The sequence below is a fragment of the Plecotus auritus genome (assembly GCF_963455305.1).
Source record: "Plecotus auritus genome assembly, chromosome: 11".
Taxonomy (NCBI): domain Eukaryota; kingdom Metazoa; phylum Chordata; class Mammalia; order Chiroptera; family Vespertilionidae; genus Plecotus; species Plecotus auritus.
In genome coordinates this window covers 29,555,952-29,576,466 of record NC_137777.1, presented here as the reverse complement: position 1 = coordinate 29,576,466, position 20,515 = coordinate 29,555,952, and positions in this window count along the sequence as shown.

Here is a 20,515-nt window from a genome sequence, read left to right as displayed (position 1 = left end):
TATTATTATATTTTTAGGCTTTCAAAATCCTTTCATTTTCCATAATTTTCTTCATATGGTATTTACTGAGATCTTGATATGTGAGCCAAATAAAAAATCTTTTTTTTTCAGACAGGTGAGCTAAGTTTTATTAATATTAACAGATATGACTGATATGTTTGTTCTTAGTTTTGTCATTTATTTTATATTATAATTTTAATGAGTATTATTGAACTTGCTATATTTCTTTATCTGTATTGTGTTTTCTCTGCTCTTTATTTTAAAAAATTATTTTGGTATGTACTAGTAGAAGCATTTTTATTTTTGTTCTATTCAGTCTCTCTTTGTTCTTATTCCTTTTGAATATACTTAGGCCCTATTTTCTTATTTAACCTTTAGTTATCTGGCTTGTCAATTTATAATTATATATGTTAACTCCCAATTATTGCCTATGAAACTATCAATAAGTTTATTTTACTTTCTTTTTTCTTCTCCTGAATTTAGTTACAGTATTGCTACTTTGTGAGAACATATAACACATAAAACATAGCCCACACTAAACAACATATAACATATTCTTTTATCCTTATCCCTATTTTTTTTAATCTTTCATCTATAATCAAATGCATGAACTGCTCAGAACCAGTCTTTTGTTGAGGTTTCTCCAGTACACCCTTGGTTTGATGAAACTCATCCTAAATTACGTTGTTCAAAATGGCTCTTGGGTACAGAATCCCCTAATCCAGTGGTCGGCAAACTGTGGCTCTCGAGCCACATGCGGCTCTTTGGCCCCTTGAGTGTGGCTCTTCCACAAAATACCACGGCCTGGGCGAGTCTATTTTGAAGAAGTGGTGTCAGAAGAAGTTTAAGTTTAAAAAATTTGGCTCTCAAAAGAAATTCCAATCATTGTACTATTGATATTTGGCTCTGTTGACTAATGAGTTTGCCCACCACTGCCCTAATCTTATGCATGTTTAAAATTCTTTTCCTGTAGACTTGGGAGTTAAAAGATAGTCTGGATATTTATTTTGAAAAGTCTTATGCCAGTTTAACTCTCCCTGCCCTTCTAAGTTATTTTCTCTTTTTGCCTGGAGGCCCTGAGGTTTTTCTTCTCTTTGAGTTTTGAACATATTACTAAGGTAGATCTCAGAGCTGATTGTTGCAAGTCAGTTTTTCTTCCTACAGAGTCAGCCCTTTCAATTTGTAGCTTAATGCTTTTTTACTTCTAGAAAGTATTTTTAGATTAAATTTTATGTTATAATTTAAAGTATAAGTTCTGCTCCATTGATTCATCTTTTGTGGGGATTCTAATTATACATAAATTATGTCTTCAATTTAACCACTTTCTTTTGGACACATGTTACTTCTTATTTTTTTCTTCTTTTCATTTTATTTTGTATGTGATCCTTCTTATCTTTAGTGCCCTTCATTAAGTTTTCACTCATAATTATTTCTTTTTCACCATCTCATTTGGCCCTCATTATTGATATGATCTTACCTTTCCTTCTATTTATGTTCTGAGTTCAAATAACTTACTTTTCTTTTTGTATTTTGTCCATTTCTACTTTTGCTTTCTCAATTTTAGATTAGAGGTGTTTTTCATATGTCCGAATTCTTATGTGGGGATAATTTGACTGTTCAAGTTTTTCTCTGATACTTCATTGTTTATTTGGGGGGATGGACAGATAGTTTCCATTAATTGAATTGTTTAAATCATTTTATGTTTTATTTTTAATCATTTTGAGTATATATGATGCTTGCTTTCATCTTGATATTTCTGATAAAAGGACCGTTTGTTTAAGATGCTTTGCAAGATTTTTTTTTAAAGTGTCTGAACTCTTTAGTACAATCATGCTAGATCAAATTAATGGTCTCAGTTCTCTTTCCCTCTCTGTATTCATGTTCTTTTTCATGTGACCTTTGAGTTCTTCCTATCGTAGATGTAAGTTGCATTTTGCACACAATTTAAGGGAAGGGATTTTCATGAAACCCCTGAAGCTCATGAGTGCACCACAGGTTCAAAGACTTGGATGCACTGCCCAGCAATTGCAGAGCTTCTTCCCACAGGCAGAACCAGCGTTAGTGAAAAAACAAGGAAATTAAACTTAGGCTGTCTGAGCAAGCAAAAAACCCATGGTAGCAGATCAATTTGAACCAAACACATTATTGTTTTTTGAATCCTTTGGGCTAAACTCTTCTTTTAGTCTGAGCTAAGTATAATTTCTTCAAGCCTCTACTGCACTTCAAAGGTTCAGATAAAGTTAGAGAGCTGCTTTAAGATTCATATTAATTCTCTTGGCAAAGAGCCAGCTCATATAATTGAGTGATTCTTTATTCTCTTCAGGACACTTTCTCTGGTTCAGATTTTTCTTGCTGACAGTTTTCTGACTTTATGAACACATAGGATACTATGAACATAAATGCGGGTGAGAATCTATGCATGAAAATCATCCAAAGCGCCCTAGCCGGTTTTGCTCAGTGGATAGAGCGTTGGCCTGTGGACTGAAGGGTCCCGGGTTTGATTCCAGTCAGGGGCATGTACCTTGGTTGCGGGCACATCCCCAGTGGGAGGTGTGCAGGAGGCAGCTGATTGATGTTTCTCTCTCATCAATGTTTCTAACTCTCTATTCTTCTTCCTTCCTCTCTGTAAAATATCAATACAATATATTTAAAAAAAAAAAAAGAAAATCACCCAAAGCATCTTTTGTGGACAGATGAACAGGGCCCAGGGGATATGGCATTATCCAGACATAATTTATTAGATTTTGTTTTCATAGTTAAGTCTGACATAACAAAATGTTACAGGTTTTTTATTTTAACAAAGCATTTCACTATACGATCTTTTGAGAATATGATAATATTGCCTTGACTGGCTTTTATGTCTTAGAGGAGAAAAGAAAATCTGGAGATATTCATTTCCCTGGGCTACAGCGTGTTTCCTAGATTGAATGCTGTAATTGCTCTCAACCTTAGACTCACCTGGGAACATTTAGCAATATGTTCATACTCAGCCGCACACAGACTCAGCTCTTACTACATATGAGACATTGTGCTAAGCACTAAAGATAGAGGAACAAGACCTAGGTACTCCTTTCAGAACATCATATTCTATCCAAAGGCCAAAAAATTAGCAGCCTATGGTTTAATTTGGCCTGAAGATGAATATTATATTTAGCTCATACACGGTTGGACTCCAAAATTTTAACTTAGTGGCAAATATTTTTTCACATAAGTTAATATGTTTTTTCAGCCTTAAAAACATCAGGCTATACAGCAGCACTGAGCTCAGGTTATACATGACTACCATCAGCTGGACAATGCTCCTCCTTTAGAAGGTGCAGAGCCCCGCCTACTTCTACCTCGTCTAGACATTCCTGCTGTTTGTGACACCTTGTAAGCACAGGAGTCTGAGACATGTGGCCAAGGTGGAATAGAAAAAAGTAGATCCAGTTGGTAATTACATGGCATAAGAAAGGCTATGATAGATGCAATTACATGAAGCTGTGGGACATGGTGTGTATGTGTGTGTGCGGAAGAGTATTTCTGGAATTTTTTATTAACGTCTTACGTTAGGTTGCATTTCTTTAATGAGATTGATTTGCTGGTTATCCAAAAATACACAAAGGATGCAACCTCATAGCAAATTGTGAACTCAATCTAGCATGATTTAGGCACCTGTCCCTTCATGAGGCAATCTACAATTCTATTCACTGTCCACTAAGTACTTATCATGCACTGTGCACTCAAGTACACACTAGGTTTTATTTATGACATCTCGGAGATTGGCTTCAGTGCCATTGTCCTCTCTGTTCAGGTATCTCTACACTTTCTAAGTGTTGGTGATGATTTATTTGTTGTTACCATCTCAGAGGTATATGAATGCTTATCAGAAATACACAACTAAAAAGAATAGAATCTTAACAGTAAAATGTTCTTCACTATGAAAAGTCAATATCTGGAAGCAGCTGCCTATCCAATTAAGTCATATAGACTTGGCCATTCATTTCCTTTTGAGATAAGCTTTGACTGAGTGCTTGGAGCAAGATAGATAAATTGAGTAAAAGAGAAAGAAATGGGGTAGAATAATTAGACCACAAAGAGCTTGTTAACCTAAAAATAAAGGGGAGCCAAAGTGGGAGGCAATAAGCATTTATTTGAGATTTTTTTTAAAAAGCTATTTGGGAAAAGCACTGATTCTGAAACCCAAATCATTTTCAGATTAGGAGACAAAGGCAAGGGGTGTTTATGAGAAAGGGAAGGGAGACAGTTATGTACATGGAAGGAAGGCAATTCTATTGGTGCAAAAAAAGCTAACATAGCAACACTAATTCTAAACAATGTTTTAGAGTCATATCATAATATCTGCTTTCTTGCTATCTTTGCAAACAGTTCTTTGGGACATAATGTTACTTTAGGCCCAGTCCAAAGGTTATCTTGTCCTGTTTTAACATTCCAGAGGTTTGAGGAGTCGGACCTGCAAGGCAGTTCCCCTGGGATGGCAAGTCTAGCTCCCTTTTAAAGTGGCTCAATTTACATATGTACCTTTAGATAAGCTCTGGGATGTCCCCCAGGAAGGGGAGAGGGAGAGGAACATACGGGAAGAAGGACTTCCCAATTTTTATTGGAATTTCACCTGGGTCTTATCTTGTTCTATTGTATTCACATACAACAAAAATGATCATCTCTGCACATTGGAGAAATACAGTGGCAAACTAGCTGTTTGCTTGCCAGCAAGCTCCATGTGTGTTTGTGTCCTGAAAAAAACCCAAGTTGTTAACACTGAGGCTTCAATCCAGAAACATCATTTAAATGACATTGTTATCAGAGAATTGTGTGGATTGCCCTTCTCCTTTGCTAGTGGAAGTGGGGTTCTTGGGGTACCACTGGAATAAGAATTTCCAGAGGCTCCTATAGGAGGATGGGATGTGGTAGAAAGCTTTATTTGTGTGGAATTATATCCCTGGGTCCCATTTCCCTTAAACCAGTCCTGGAAAATGTGTAGCTGGGGATCCAGCTGAGCTAAAAGCAAAGCCAGTGTCCAGAGTTTCCTTTCCAAGGTGGAGCTGGGTCTGGAACAGCATCAGACTAGTTCCAGTCCATCAGTCCATTGTGTGTGGGATCCACATGGCTGTGGGCCATGTGGGCAAGTGCAGAGCATGACAGCCCCACAAGCCAGGAGGCAGGTGTGAGCAGTAAGAAAGGAAACTCCTTTGTTCAGGAGCTGTGTTTCTCAGATTTCACGCCCTTGCAGTGGCCATGCCCATTCTAGCCCATGACCTGCTCCCAGGTGTGACTGATAGACAAGTGCCTTCTCTACGTCACCCAGACTTTACTGTGTATGCCTATAATATTCAGCCTTCCCTAAGCTCCTTTCCAGTTAATTAATAACAGGGTTAAATACAACAATATCAACATGATATCTATAACTAAGGAGTGTGATATTGATGTTTTTTTATTTTATTAAAAAACTAGAGGCCCGGTGCATGAAAATTTATGCACTGGAAGGGGGAGTCCCTCAGCTTGGCCTGCCCCCTCTCACAGTCCAGGAGCTTGGCCTGCCCCCTCTCACAGTCCAGGAGCCCTCAGGGATCGGAGGCAACCTGGCAATAAGGGGAAGGCAACGCCCCCATCACACCTCTGCTGCCACCTCTGCTGCTGCCACTGCAAGCCTCTGCTGGCCCTGGTTACCTGAGCCTCAGGCGGCCCTGGGTGACTGGGCAGCTGCCATCTGAGGCTTGCCTGTGCCTCAGGCTGGCCCTGGGTGGCTGGGGGTCAGAGGGGACTGGGGGACTCCGGAGGCAGGCATGTAGAGTGGCCAGACCCTCCTGGGGGCGGGCCTGGCCATGACGCACACCTGCCGCCCCGGTGGGACTGAGGGAATGGGCACTGCCATCTTGTGGCTGTGGGCGCCACCATCTTTGAGGGCATGACAGTCAATTAGCATATTCCCTCCTTATTGGCTGTGGGCACTGCCATCTTTGTGAGGGCATGACAGTTGATTAGCATATTCACTCTTCATTAGATAGGATTATTTTGGCCCTAGCTGGTTTGGCTCAGTGGATAGAGTGTTGGCCTATGGACTCAAGGTTCCCAGGTTTGATGCCGGTCAAGGGCATGTGCCCTGGTTGGCAGCTCAATCCCCAGTAGGGGGTGTGCAGGAGGCAGCCATCAATGATTCTCTCTTATCATTGATGTTTCTAACTCTCTCTCCCTCTCCCTTCCTCTCTGAAATAAATAATATATTTAAAAAAATTATTTTGTCCTAGCTGGTTTGGCTCAGTGGATAGAGCATTGGCCTGTGGACTGAAGGGTCCTGGGTTTGATTCTGGTCAAGGGTACATGCTCGGGTTGTGGGTTTGATCTCCAGTGGGGGGCATACAGGAGGCAGCCAATCAATGATTCTCTCTCATCATTGATGTTTCCATCTCTCTCTCCCTTTATGAAATCAATAAAAAAATTAAAAAAATTTTAATCCTCAGCTGAGGATATATTTTTTATTGATTTTTTAGAGAGAGAGAAAGGGAGAGAGAGAGAGAAACAAACAAACATTGGTGTGAAAGAGAAACATCGATCACACTTGACAGGGGGTCAAACCTACAACCTGGGTATGTGTCCTGACCAGAATTCCAACCCACAACTTTTTGGTATATGGGATGACGCTCCAACCAACTGAGCCACCTGGCCATGAATGTGATATTGATGTTTTACATGAATTATAAAAGGCCCAAGGGAAATAAAAGCCAAAAAGTATTTTCTTATGTTTCTTTGACACCAACTAGATTAATGTAAGCAAAATAAAATGCATATTGTACGGTATAAATTATGCAGTTTAAATTTATTGCCATTAAAGACAATGCATTGCCTCAGAAACCTGAGTGCTCTAGATTGATTTTTCATACCGGTAGAAATCATTACATTATTGTTTAATTCTTCCTTGCATCATGTCTGATTGAAAAAGCAGCAGTCACAAACAACTACATATTTAGACTTGTTTCTCTTCTCTTTACAATTTTCTATTTCTTTGTAATTACTGTGTTTACCTCCCCATTAAGAAAAAATAGTCAAAGAAAGGACAGTACTTAATTTCCTGCTTAGGCAGGTGGTGCTGTGCCAAAGATAAATGGTCCTGCATGAATAAGCTTTAGACTTGAATTTAAATCCCTGCCAATTTATTAGTTATCTTAAAAAGTGGTATATGACCTGCTAAATTTAAAATTTTAATTACAAAAGATAGTCACTTGGCAATGGAATAAGAGAATTGAAAGCGACTAAAATGCAAAAAAGCGCCAAGAATTTTTAGGTGTATGGGGGGCGCGGGATTGTACAGCATAAAAAGGTGAAAGGTAATTATAAATCACCACTGATAAGAAAAAATTGAAGAAAACAATATAAGAACATTGGCTGCAATGTTTCAAGATAATGACAAATATAGGTTTTTTCATAAGACATAAAAAAACATATTGAGATGCATGTTCTTTCTACTGCTCCTCATCTACCAAAAAATAGTTGGGATGCCTTAGTTATTAGTCCTAAATTTTATTTTAAAAATTAATTAACCTCTCTTAAGAAAATATTGCTGAAACTAAGTAATCATCAAAAGCCCTCAAATACAGGGTGGGGAGGAGAGAGAGAGAGAGAGAGAGAAAGGAAAAGGGAAAGAGAAAATGAACTCAGGGCAACTGTCTTTGCTTAGGTGACTTCTCCCAAACAAAGCTTAGAATAAGGGCTTATATCTCCGGAAACATGGAAATGGCCCCTGCGAGGTAGCTTTGTGTTGAGTATGTTTATCAGTAAGTGTGCTCTCTGTGTCAACATGTACAAAGGTGTGAGAGAAGTGGATTTGGACCAATGGGGAAGTTGAAATGTGATGCAGTTGCAATGGAGGCCTCATCAAATCCCAGAGCAAGTTTTCAATCTGAGTTGGTCTTGTAGAGTTGTTCCAAATTGGGGCAAGGGGTGTAGGCCTGTATGTCCCAATATGGATGAGTCACTGGGTATTACCTAGTCTTAGGAAAGTAGTACAGCCCTGAGTAATGCAGCATCTTCAGTCAAAAGCAAATTTTTAGAGAGCCATCAACAAGCAATATTTCTAATCCCTGAGACATGAGTGCTGTCATCCTCAGAGAAGCGCTGGATGAAGCACCACAGCATCCATTAAGCTTGCATGAAGGCTGAATATTTTGGAAGGTGGTCAAAAGAAAAAAAGATGGGAGTGGAAGACAGGGAAATATAAAATAGAGAGGAGCAGGAGGAAGTCAACTTGAGGCATTAGTGCATAATTGAGTTGGTCACTGCTGTGGGCAACTGGGGCTCCTTTGAGAATTCTCTAAAGAACTTGGCAGAAAGCACAGAAACACCCATCTGAAACATGGCAAATGGAAGCATTTATCAAATGGCTTCAATCCCCAGCAGAAAGGTTTATTCCAGGGCTGTTAACTCCCTCACACTCCTAGATATGTGTTTCTGTTAGAATAGCTGAACAGCCCTAGGTTTGGCTCAGTGGATGGAGCGTTGGCCCGCAGACTGAAGTGTCCCAGGTTCGATTCTGGTCAAGGGCACATACCTTGGTTGCATGCCCTGGTTGGGGTGCATGCAGGATGCAAGCAGACTCCTGTAGGACTCCCACATAACAGTGGCTAAAACATTATGGCAGAAAGTAAGAGCTACATGGTGTAACAGAGATGAAATGCTCTTAGATTACACCTGATGGCAACTGGTTGCCAGAGCTGGGGTCAGAGCAAAGCAGTGGGCTGAAATGATATCAGGTAGAGAGGATATCATATTAGTTCTACCTTTTCTATTCTTAATAACTACCTGCTAGAAGACCGCTAGTCTTTCTTGCTTATTTGGAAAACTCATAACTGAGAATCAATATTTATTAGCTTTATGTTCAGTTACATTTTGCCACATGTATTAACACCAAGAATAATCTGTCACATTTGAGCAAGAATGATGAACATCTTGGGAACTATTGAACTACAATCTAAGAATTCTAAGTGTTTTTCCCTTTTGATCCAAAGACATTTCATATGAAGTGTTAAGGTTTTTATATTGCTCTTTATGATGAAGAGTTTGGGAGTACAGGGGGTGGGAAAAAGTAGGTTTACAATTGTGAGTACGCTGTGGAAGCAATCCAAGTGCCCATCAATAGGTGAGTGTATACAAAAGTGGTGGTACAGCCTGGCCAGCATGGCTAAGTGGTTGAGTGTCGACCTGTGAACCAGGAAGTCGTGGTTTGATTCCCAGTCAGGGCACATGCCCAGGTTGCTGGTTTGATTCCCAGTGTAGGGTGTGCATGAGGCAGCCAATCAATGATTCTCTCTCATCATTGATGTTTCTCTCTCTCTCTCCCTCTCCCTTCCTCTCTGAAATCAATAAAAAAATATATATATATTTTTAAGTTGTCAATATTTTTGTAAACAGTTCTGATTTTTGGTTTATGTGACTATATTACCAAGGAAAGTAATGATCTTTTTAAACTAATAAGGATAAATCTTTTTCTATTTTGAACTATAAATGGTACTTTCTCAATATTTACCAACTAAACTTGATAAATTTAATGATTTATAATTGTGAGTGTTACTTTTACATGTGCTATATAATCCTGTTCATATCAATTATTTTCTTCAAATAAACATATTTGCAGTATTCACTTATTCAATATCTTTCTTTGCATTGGCTGTGGAATTGATCAGTCTTTCCTTCTACTTGCTTTAGTTGTCTAAATATACCCCTTTCATAAGGGAGTTTAATATACTAACATTGACATGTTTTTTTCACAATGATTTCCACTGTGACCATTTGTTGCTGTTTCATAAAGTCCATCAACTAGCTCTTGCACAAGAGACAATGAAGCTGCAGTTCATGTTTCAAAGTTAAAGCAAACACTTGACATTCTTCTCACACTTCAGTTTTACCCTTATGATTCATCTCTGCTTTCATTCAACCTGGGAAGGTGAAAATATCACCGGGTGAGTTCAAAAGAATGATTCTATTCATAGTTACTTCACTTATTAAATGATCATGGTTATGTGGCTTAACCCCTTGGAGACTGTTTTAAATTATAACAAAGATATAATCACAGTTATTCTGCATAAAGCACAAAGAAGTTATCATGACCAAATGAGATATTATCATATGAAGTACTTTAACAAAAGCAGACTTGTACAACTTTATGATATTACTAGAGGCCCAGTGCATGAAAATTCATGCACTGGAGGAGGGGGGGGGGCCCTCAGCCTGGCCTGCCCCCTCTCACAGAGTAAGAGCCCTCAGGGGCAGGAGGTAACCCAGCAATCAGGGGAAGGCAATGTCCCCATCACACCTCTGCTGCTGCCACTGCCCGGCTTCGCCTGGCCCTAGTTACCTGAGCCTCAGGCGGCTCTGGGCGGCTGGGCAGCCGCCATCCAAGGCTTGCCTGCATCTCGGGCCAGCCCTAGGTGGCTGGGCAGCCGACATCTGAGGCTTGCCTGTGCCTCGGGCCGACCCTGGGCGGTTGGGCAGCTGCCATCCGAGGCTTGCCTGCGCCTCGGGCCGACTCTGGGCGACTGGGGGACTGAGGGCACTGGGGGACTCTGGAGGCAGGTGCACAGAGTGGCAGGACCCGCTTGGGGCTGGGCCCGGCCGTGCCGCACGCCTACTGCCCCAGTGGGGCTGAGGGACTGGGCGCTGCCATCTTGTGGCTGAGGGCACCGCCATCTTTGAGGGCGTGGCAGTCAGTTAGCATATTCCCTCCATATTGGCTGTGGGCACTGACATCTTTGTGAGGGTGTGACAGTCAATTAGCATATTCCCTCTTTATTAGATAGGATTGCCTTCAACACAAAGATATGTTTTAATATACTGCACAGATTCTGAAATCCAAATAAAACAGTAACTTTTAAGTAAAATGGGGTTCACATTTTGCTGTATCATTGAAAATAATGATCTTTTACATGTGAGTTCTGTTTAATTTGCTTCTATCTTTTTACCAAAAGTAATACTTTATAGCAGCTACTCCCTCTGGTGTTCAAATGTCCTTGTTTTCACATGTTGTTAAACTAAGAGGTTGGAGGGGGGCAGAACTCAGGAATAAAATGAAACAGAATTCACCTCTGTGTTACCTGAAATACTCTTGTAATTACCTCTTTCTGTCTTAATGTAGATTATTCAAACTTTCTTTTTGAGAACTAGTCTTTGATCGATGCAGTCTAAAGCTTTTAATTTTAATGGCATATGTTGCAAAAATGCTAGAAATTGAAGATCTTTTTTATCTTATTAGACAAAGGAGTCAGTCAGAGATGGTGTTATTAGATGTCAGGAGCTATTGTGGCTTCTGCACTCAGGGGATTTTGTTTCTGGACTCTAAGTGGTAACTGAACAATTGTGAAATTTATTGCAAAACAAGTAACATTTTTGGCAAGCACTGACTTCAAATCTTATTCTGAGTCTGAACTCTGAACTTATGAACTCCTAAGTTTTGTTAAACTCACTGAGCTTATTAATCTTAAATGTACAGGATGCTACTTAGGATTCAAAAGAATCCACAAGCTTGTTTTCAGTAGATTTATTATCTCTTGAGTTCTATCACTTTGCTCATAAATATGTAAGATATGGAAGCAACCCAAGTGCCCATCAATAGAGGAATTATGGTACTATATATACAATGTAATATTACTCAGCCATAAAAAAGTATGAAATCTTACCATTTGGGACAACAGACTATTATGCTAAGTGAAATACCTCAGAGAAAGACAAATACCACATGATTTCACTTATATGTGAAATCTAAAGAACAAAATAAACAAACAAAATTGAAACAGACTCATATAGGGAGGGGAGACTAGGTTCAAAAAGTGAAGGGATTAAGAAGTACAATTTGGTAGTTACAAAACAGTCATGGGGATGTAAAGTACAGCATAGGAAATTTAATCAATAATCTATATATATAAAAGCCTAATATGCAAAGTGTCCCCTCGGGAGTTCAACTGGGAGACCAGGAGTTCGATTGCTCGCTATGACGTGCGCTGACCACCAGGGGGTGGTGTAAAACAAAGGAAGGCCCTGGCTGGCAGCCAGGGAAGGGAGCCCCAGCCAGCAGTCAGCAGCTGGGGAAGGGAGGCCCCAGCTGGCAGCCAGAAGGCCCTGATCTGCCCTGATTGCTGGCCAGCCCTAGGGATCCTACCTGTGCACAAATTTCATGCACAGGGCCTCTAGTATTATAATACCTATGTATGGTGCCAGATAGGTACTGGAAATATTGGGAGGAGTACTTTGTAAAGTATGTGATTGGCTAACCACTATGCTGTACACCTGAAACTAATGCAAAATAATATATAATTTAAAATGTAATTGAAAAATAAAATAAAAAAGGAGTATATAAAAAATGGATAAGGAAATACCTTTGGCAAATCAAAAGGATAAGAAACAAAGGTGGTAAATCAAATATAACCCCTGTCTCAAATTAATGCTACCTTTCAAACACATGCTAACCTTCTATCAATACCTTCTCTGATTTCAAGCTCATTCATCCATTTTTTTTGCTTCTTTACAATGAAATGTAACATGCCATTTTCTTAATCCACTCAGTGAATATATGTTTTGTGGATGCCAGATATAGTATTGGGGTATATCAGTAGTGATATCATTATAAATATTTATTAAATCAAAATGTTTTTCAGTCTTTGCATACAGAACAGGGGGATTGGTGAGGTCAAACGAACAAAGTGATTTGGGGGGTGGTGTTTCTGTGGGATTCCCTGGATACATTCTAGGGATTCTGCACAGTTTCTCCTGGGCCTTTCGAGGGCAAGGCAGGAAGTGCTTTTCAGGGACTGAGGAGTGCCTCAGTTTTTAGAAAACCAGTCATCCCCCAAAAGAGCAATGGTCAATCCCTCAGTGGTCAGTGCATTTGTGAACCTGACCTCAATGTCCATGTTTGCTGGGTTGTGAGTCAGTAGTTTGGGTTATCCCCAAAGATTAAAAGCTCCTGACCTTCTTGCTCTTTCTTGAAATTCATGGTTTTATACATAAAGTGAAATCATGAGACAATCATATGAACTATGAGCAATACTTAAATAATGTGTTTATGGTTTTAAAATGGCTTTTCTGATTCAGTTCTCAGAAGATGAAGATCTGAAGTGCCTTCAGCTGTGCTCCAAACCAGTGTTTGCAAGTAGAGTGGGGGCAATAAAGATGGAAATGGAGAGGCATCCTCCTCTGCTCCAGACCTATTTGGGGTGGACTGTACTGGTGGAGGAAGGAGGGGTTCAGGAAATCTTTATGAAAAATATCCCCAGGGGGATCTCCTCTTACTATGTCTTTTCTAAGCCACATGAGTTGCATACAAACACTGGGAAAGAGAGCATAATTCCCAGAATGCAGTTTTTAGTAATGACTGATGTACCCACTAGAGCTGAGCTAAGGGTAGGGGACCCTATTGTTATGAAAGAAAACAAAGAGAAAATAATAAAAGAATCACTTACAGTTCTAATATGTTTCTGCAAAGTGTTATGCAAATAAAATTATGGGAGATATGATATCACTAGGAACAACATGAAAAATTTTGACTTTCTACAAATAATGCACGTAGTATCTAATCAGCTGAGACTCAATGTGGCTTCAACATGTGTGAATCCTTGGCCTGGCAGGATTGAATCAGGTTGCCATGTCTCTCCACAATAGCCAATGAGGACATCCTTTGGTCAGTATGTGGTCTAATCATGACCTACCATGTGTGGGTGTGACTATGTTTTCACCACAGTGGAAACACACTTAATGCTGATGATTAAAAGAGCAAGGCAACATCTGCCTGGGGCATCTCTGTGTTGATGTTGTTTTGTGTCACTAATGTTTTTTGTCATATTCCAAGCCAATTCAAAGGCAAACTTTCCCGCCCCAAAATGAAAGTTGGGCAAGGGAGCATCTTTTCATGTTCAATTAGGGCATTTGGGAAGGCAGATGATCAAATGCAAGAGTGTAACCTTTCAAAATGAGCCTAAAGAAAGTCAGAACCAACTTCCTTCTCTATGATGTGGGTCAAGCATGAACAGGGTGACGAATACATTGCTACTCTCCCAGCTTCCGTCTTGCAGCAGGGTGAGTGCAACCAGCAAAGATCCCACACAAATCATGGAATGTGGGTCCTAAAAGGAAACAGACCAACACCTTTAATTGTGGGGCGCGGCTACAGTGTTTGGACAGGTTCAAGCCTCGGACTAATGAGAGGGCACAGTCCTCTCATTGCCATGTGCAACTCCCAGCACAACAGCTATAGTTGTAAGCTTGAACCTATGGTCTGAACACGTGGCCCCACGTGCCTGAGTGATGTGGGCTTGATAGAGTTCAGGTGCATGTAATTGAGTAGGATTGAAACCCACAAGAATGTTGTAAACATCTTGACCACACCCTTACTTTGCCTCGTGGCATCTGCTATAAAATAAAGACACTGGCTTGGGGGCGCTGTCTCTGATGGAGCGACAGCGTCCCACCGAGACCCAGCTTTCATTCTCTTGTCTGTCTTTTCTCAATCCTTCACCGCCCCCTCTCAAGTTCACCCTTGGCTGTGCTGGCGTGGCACATTTAATAAAGGGATATTTATAAGGTGTGGGAAAAGCTGAAGGAAACAAGGAAAGGATGAATTCAGTACCCCCGTGAGAGAAGCGGGAGGGAGTTCTTCCACTCCTTGGCCTAAATGGGCAAGAGGTAGGAAGAATTCTTAGTTTCCAGACAGGGTGGGCTACTAGGCAGGAGCTCTGCCCTTCAGCAGAGGATGCAGAGCCCTGGTGGGAGGGCATTGGGACAAAAATAGGACTTCACTCTGTCTGCCCTCTGATCGTTTGCCAGAGTGTTCCCATACCGGGACCCAACCAGAACCTTTTAGGTACAGAGCAGAGTGGAGAAGATAGAGAGTGGATACACAGGGGCAAATAAAGAATATCCACATGGTTGTGGAGAAAACAAAAGCTGCTGTCTTCATGACCCAGGGCTAAGTCCTTGACTCCCAAGCATCTCACAGGCAGAAAGCCTGGGACCTTGTCTCCTGCACAGAGGGAACCCCCACCCCTGGAGTTCACAGGTCTCTCACTCAGCAATCACCCCAAATGGGTGGGCTTTTCTGTTCCTACAGTGTGATGTCAAGTGAGAAAGGGCCTCAGGGCAAGGCAGAAAAGGCAAGTGTCTTTCATACTACCCCCCTGACATAACCCTCTCTGCCAATGTAAGAATTTCTTCAACAGGGAACTCTAATACCAAGTGGGTCTTCAGACTTTCATTGTTTTATTGTCAATTCATTTCCATTCTACTGCTCCAATATAAATAATTTTAATTATGTATTATGCTTGGACCCCAGTGGTTTTCTTATGTCAAATATCTTATTTACATCTCTGTCATGTGGCACTTGATTACCTCTACTTCCTAAAATTCTCCTCTCTTGACTTCTCTGAGTCTGTTTCTCTTTCTCCTCCTTCATTTACACCTTTTATCAGATATAGGAGACGGTATTATGCAAGGACAAAAATAATGAAAATGGTATTTCTTGAAAAGATTACGTAAAGTTTTAAAGAGGTGAAAAACTTCAAAGGAGTTTCCAAGTTGGTACAATTATAATAATTCAAACTCTAGACCTCCCTTTCTTACAAATATACAGGTTGAGAAAACGTAGGTTAAATTACCAGCCATTATTACCTAAAAGATGTCATAAGTAAGGATACAACATAATAATAGTAATACAAATAAATAATACAATACTTATTATTAATACAATAATAAACTCTTGTTTCCTGTACTCACAGCTGTAAGCCTACCTTTTCCCACCCCTGTATAATGTGTGCAGAAGAGTTTGCTGGGAAAATATTTCTGTAATGAAAACAAAATGTAGAACTCTGCCTGAGACTTTTAAAGTATGAGGTGATATTCTAATTTTGATCATTGCTGGGATACCTCCACTAATTAGACAGTCTTTTGAAGGCAAAAAAGTATTAATTATTACAAAAGTAGTTTTGTTTCATTTGAATACTCCCTTTTTTTTTTCTTTTTTACCAAATTAATGGTAAAATGAAGCCAAAATGGGCAGAGCATTAATAGGGCTTCAGGCCACTCTGGTTGCCAGGGGAACCTGGCCTGTGTCTCTGAGCACAGTGAGGAAAGCTGCTTATGTGGAGGTAGGTCGTCAGGAGTATGAGATTTTATCATAATATTGGAGGAAAGCTTATAAAATAGAAAGGAAAATTAAACTGCTAAAATGCTGTACATTATTATACATGGACATAAAGCACATGTTATTAAACTTACTAGGATTTTATCTCTCATTCTGCTCAATGCAAACACTGCTTATAACTACAAGTAAAGCACATTTCAAGCTGAAAAATGTGTTTTCAGTGATTTTTTTTTTTATTGGTTAATGCTACAAAGCATCTTGAGTGGTGGGTACTTTGGCATTTCTGTCATATGGACTTGAAAACACATTGGCAAATTGTGATCAACTCACTTTCTTGTGGATCTAACAACAGAGATCAGCCTGTAGTGAGTTTACTAGTATAGCTGAAAGAAGCAATTATGTTTGCTTAAGACTCCAGGTGCAGTCCACACAGCCCCGAGGAAAGCCAGAATGCAGCCAGCTCCACATCACTTCACTCACCAGGTATCACTAACGTCACCCAGTGGCAGATGAGAGGGCAGGACATCAGGGTGCAACAGAAGACATGACAAAAGCAATCTCTTTCCCAAGGGGATGTATAATCTGGTGTGAGAGGCAGACTCTAAATTTAAAAAAAAATATGGATACTTAATTATTAATGAATTAACTCTGGTGTTATGTAGGAAAGGTGTTGAATAAAACAGAGTAGCCAAAATGGCTCTCCTTCAAGACACTTTACTATTATCTGTTAACAAATTGCCATAATTAATATTCAATCCTCTTCATGTCTTTGGCATGAAGGCACCCCGTGAGTTATTGCAGGTGTGCAACCTGCACGTGTTTGTAGGGACTCTGTAGACCAAATGTACAAAAGCATTAGGGAAGTTCTTGACAAGTGGCATTGAAGCTGACATATAAAGAGTATGTGGTAGTTCTCCAGGTAAAGGGACAGAAATGGGACAATTCTAGGCAGGGAACAACATATGTGAAGGACATGAATGCACAGGAGTAGGGCACATTTGTGTAACTTTGGGGAAACAAAAGGTACCTGAACCTCGTAGCCAATGGAAGTATGACAGAAGACAAAATGGCAGTTAAGTCCCAGATCACTCTGGGTCCTAACAAATATTTTTAAGATTTTGGATTTCAGCCTAAGAGTAATAGAGAACCATTGAAGGAACTTAGGCAAGAAAGTGGTAGGCTCAGATTTGGGATATCTGAGACTTCACTTATCTTTAATTTGTAGAATGTATTGGAGGAGCAAGAGCAGGTGTGAGAAATTTCATACTGAATCAATATCATGCACTATTAGAACAGTGGCTACTTGGTCCTGTCCAAAACATTCATGGAGACATTTGGTCTGCACCAAAATGTCCTTGAAATTTGATCCTATCAAAAACCTACATGGGCACATTTGGTCCATGTCAAATGGTCCTGTTCAAAGCATCCATGCTTACAAAGAATCCCTGAGTTCAAATAACCCATAAGGTTTACTTATACTTGGGGTTTACAGAATTAATACACAAAAAAACTATCAGGTTTATTGGTCCAAGGTGTTGTGGTTATATTGCCAAACAATAACCCTTCTCACCTTGGTAGCTATTTGGTAATGACACATGGGGTTAGGTAGATGACTATTGTCTTTATGGACATTTTGGACAGGATCCAATATCAAGGACCAAATATCAAGGACTTTTTGGTGTAGTCCAGTTGTCTCAGCGGACCTTTTGGACAGGACCAAATGTCTTGCAAGGGCACCATTATAACAAAAAGGCATCTTAGTGTGCCACATTAGTAAGCAAGCATTTATCAGGAAGAAAAGGCATGGAAGCCTGACACATAGTTGTCTATTTGCAATGTCACCAGCACCAACAGTGCTAAGGTGAAAACCAGGTGGAGAAGGGAGGAGATGGAAGTGGGGAGTCACAAAGTCAAGTGCTCCACAGACTGAGAGGCTGTGCTGGGGTTGTGGGTGGATTGCTCGGTGGAAGAGTGGTTCTTCACGGATTTGAGGAGGGTGCGTTTTGAAAAAAGAACCGTGGTAAAGCTATTGTAATGGTCTAGGTGAGAGATGATTCAACACCAAATCAAGGCAATTGCTGAGAAAATAGAGAGGAGATGAGAGTTTTGAGAACCATTTAGGAAATTAAGTTGGTACAACTTGTGGTTTGAATGTATATGGAAGTTAAGAAGGAAGAGCCTAGAATTACTATGGGCTTATGCTTGGGTGACCAAGTGAATGATGGTGTCATTAACTGAAACAAAATATAGGAGAAATCACAACAAGCTTGAGGGGAACATAATGAGCCCGGGTTTCTTGAGGCTGTGTTAGAGGCACCTATGAGGCATTTAATTATGTACACGGTGTAGGACCATCTAATGCTGGAGAGGGTCAGTGTTAGAGAGATAAAGGGCAGTTAGAGGCATGCAAGGGAATAAGGATAACAAGGTGAAAATGGGGGGAGGAATCAAGCTGATGAAAAAATGCTGCAGAAACCTTACCACTTAAGAAGGATCTTGCTAAATACTCCCTCCGGTATTTATTGTCGTTTAGAAAAGAGTGGTTCTGCATTTCTTCTGTTACATGAAATCATTCTGTTCAATCAGCATATGTCAAGAGCCAGAAAAATCTGTGTTTGAACCCAACTCTAATATTAACAGCTGTGCGAGCCACTGAAGTGCAAAATGAAACAAAACAAAAACCCAACCCCAAAACTAACCCACATGGTAAATGATTGCAAAGGGGGGACAGATATTATAAGCACACTTTCAAAAGTGTGTAGCACAGACCAGTTGTATCTTCATCTATATATATAAAAGCCTAAGTGACTGAACAACTGGTCGCTATGATGTGCGCTGACCACCAGGGGCAGATGCTCAATGCAGGAGCTGCCCCCTGGTGATCAGTGAGCTCCCACAACCAACCTCCCATGGCCCCTCCCCTCAGCCAACTTCCCATGGCCCCAATTGACCCCAATCGCCAGCCAGGCTGAGGGACCCCACCCAGGCTGAGGGACCCCAGCCGTGCACGAAGTTATGCACCGGGCCTCTAGTAAATAAATAAAGAGCCAAATAGGTCACAGATTTGCAGAAAGATAAATGTATCATTTTGCCCTTCCCAGCTATTTTCCGAATATATTATTTTTACTTTCTTTCTGACTTAGATACCTCTTACTTTTTGTGAACTTCAAACAAAACATTTTGCTGGGCTGGTTTGGAGGTAGCCTAGGATCTCACCAGCAGGAAGTGAGCCCCCAGACGTCTGGAGAAGATTCCTCTGCCATCTTCCTAACCGGGAGGGGGCTCTCAGACACATGGAGATCTCAGCAGGTGCAATGTTTTGTGAAAGCTGATGTTTGCAATCAGACTTAAAAGAAATATAAGATTTGATAATAAGGTGTCCAGGGTTGAAGGAGATTGATGGGCAAAGGGAAGCTCTTTTGTTCTTCATATCGTACCGCTCAAGGGCACTGCGCATTTCGAGGCTGTGGTAAGACTCTGGAGGCTCAAATCCTTCTTTGGAAGATAGGAGCCCTCTTCTGTCAGCGGATGGATGGAATTACTGTATCAGCCATTATGATGTCCACGTGTGGGCATGGATGTGCGCTTTGGGACGCGGTGGGGGGCTGTATTTGTCTCAAGAAGTCAGTCTTCCACAGGAATCCACCTGAGAAAATCAGGCGCCTTCCTCTCCTGGCATCCAGCCTCCAATACCCAATTAGGATCCCCACTTCAGTGGCTGAATCCTGGCTCCCCTCCTCCAACCCACCTTTGCTGTCCTACCTTTAGCCATTGTCCCATGAGTGCCTTTGCCTGAGGGCCTCTTACACCCAGCAGAATCTGACAGTGGTCCTGGGACTGGCAGAGTTACCCAATGAAACGCTGGTGACTGGATTTCTCTAGGGAGGTTCAGGTTCTCAGAGGCATCATAGAGAAGGCGCTATAATCAGGCTGTGAGGCTGCGCGGATGAATGTAAAAGAAAGGCATTCTCACCTACATGGATCAACACTGAGCCCTAAGGAGGGTGTTTTGTTCTGCAGGTAATTCCACACAGTACAGGGAATACCTGCAAGACAGTCTGTGGGCTGTCCCAGTTAGAGGATCCTTAAAGGAACATAAATATCCCGTTTATATTAAATCATTACTATTTTATGGCCTGTCTTATTTTAATTGGATGATTTTGCTACTGTATTTGGATGGGTCATTCAAATAAGCAAAACTACGTTGTTTCTCCGCCCCTGAAAGAAGATATGTGCTGGGAACTGTGCCTACAACAAATTCTGAGCATATCAAGAATAATCTAAGTGAATCCTTGCCCTAACTAGGCACCTGCTTCCTTTCTACTCAATGTAAACGACTCAGCGTTCACTGGATTGGGATGGTGGGAAGACTGCAGAGCCATCCAAATGAGGCTGTTGGGA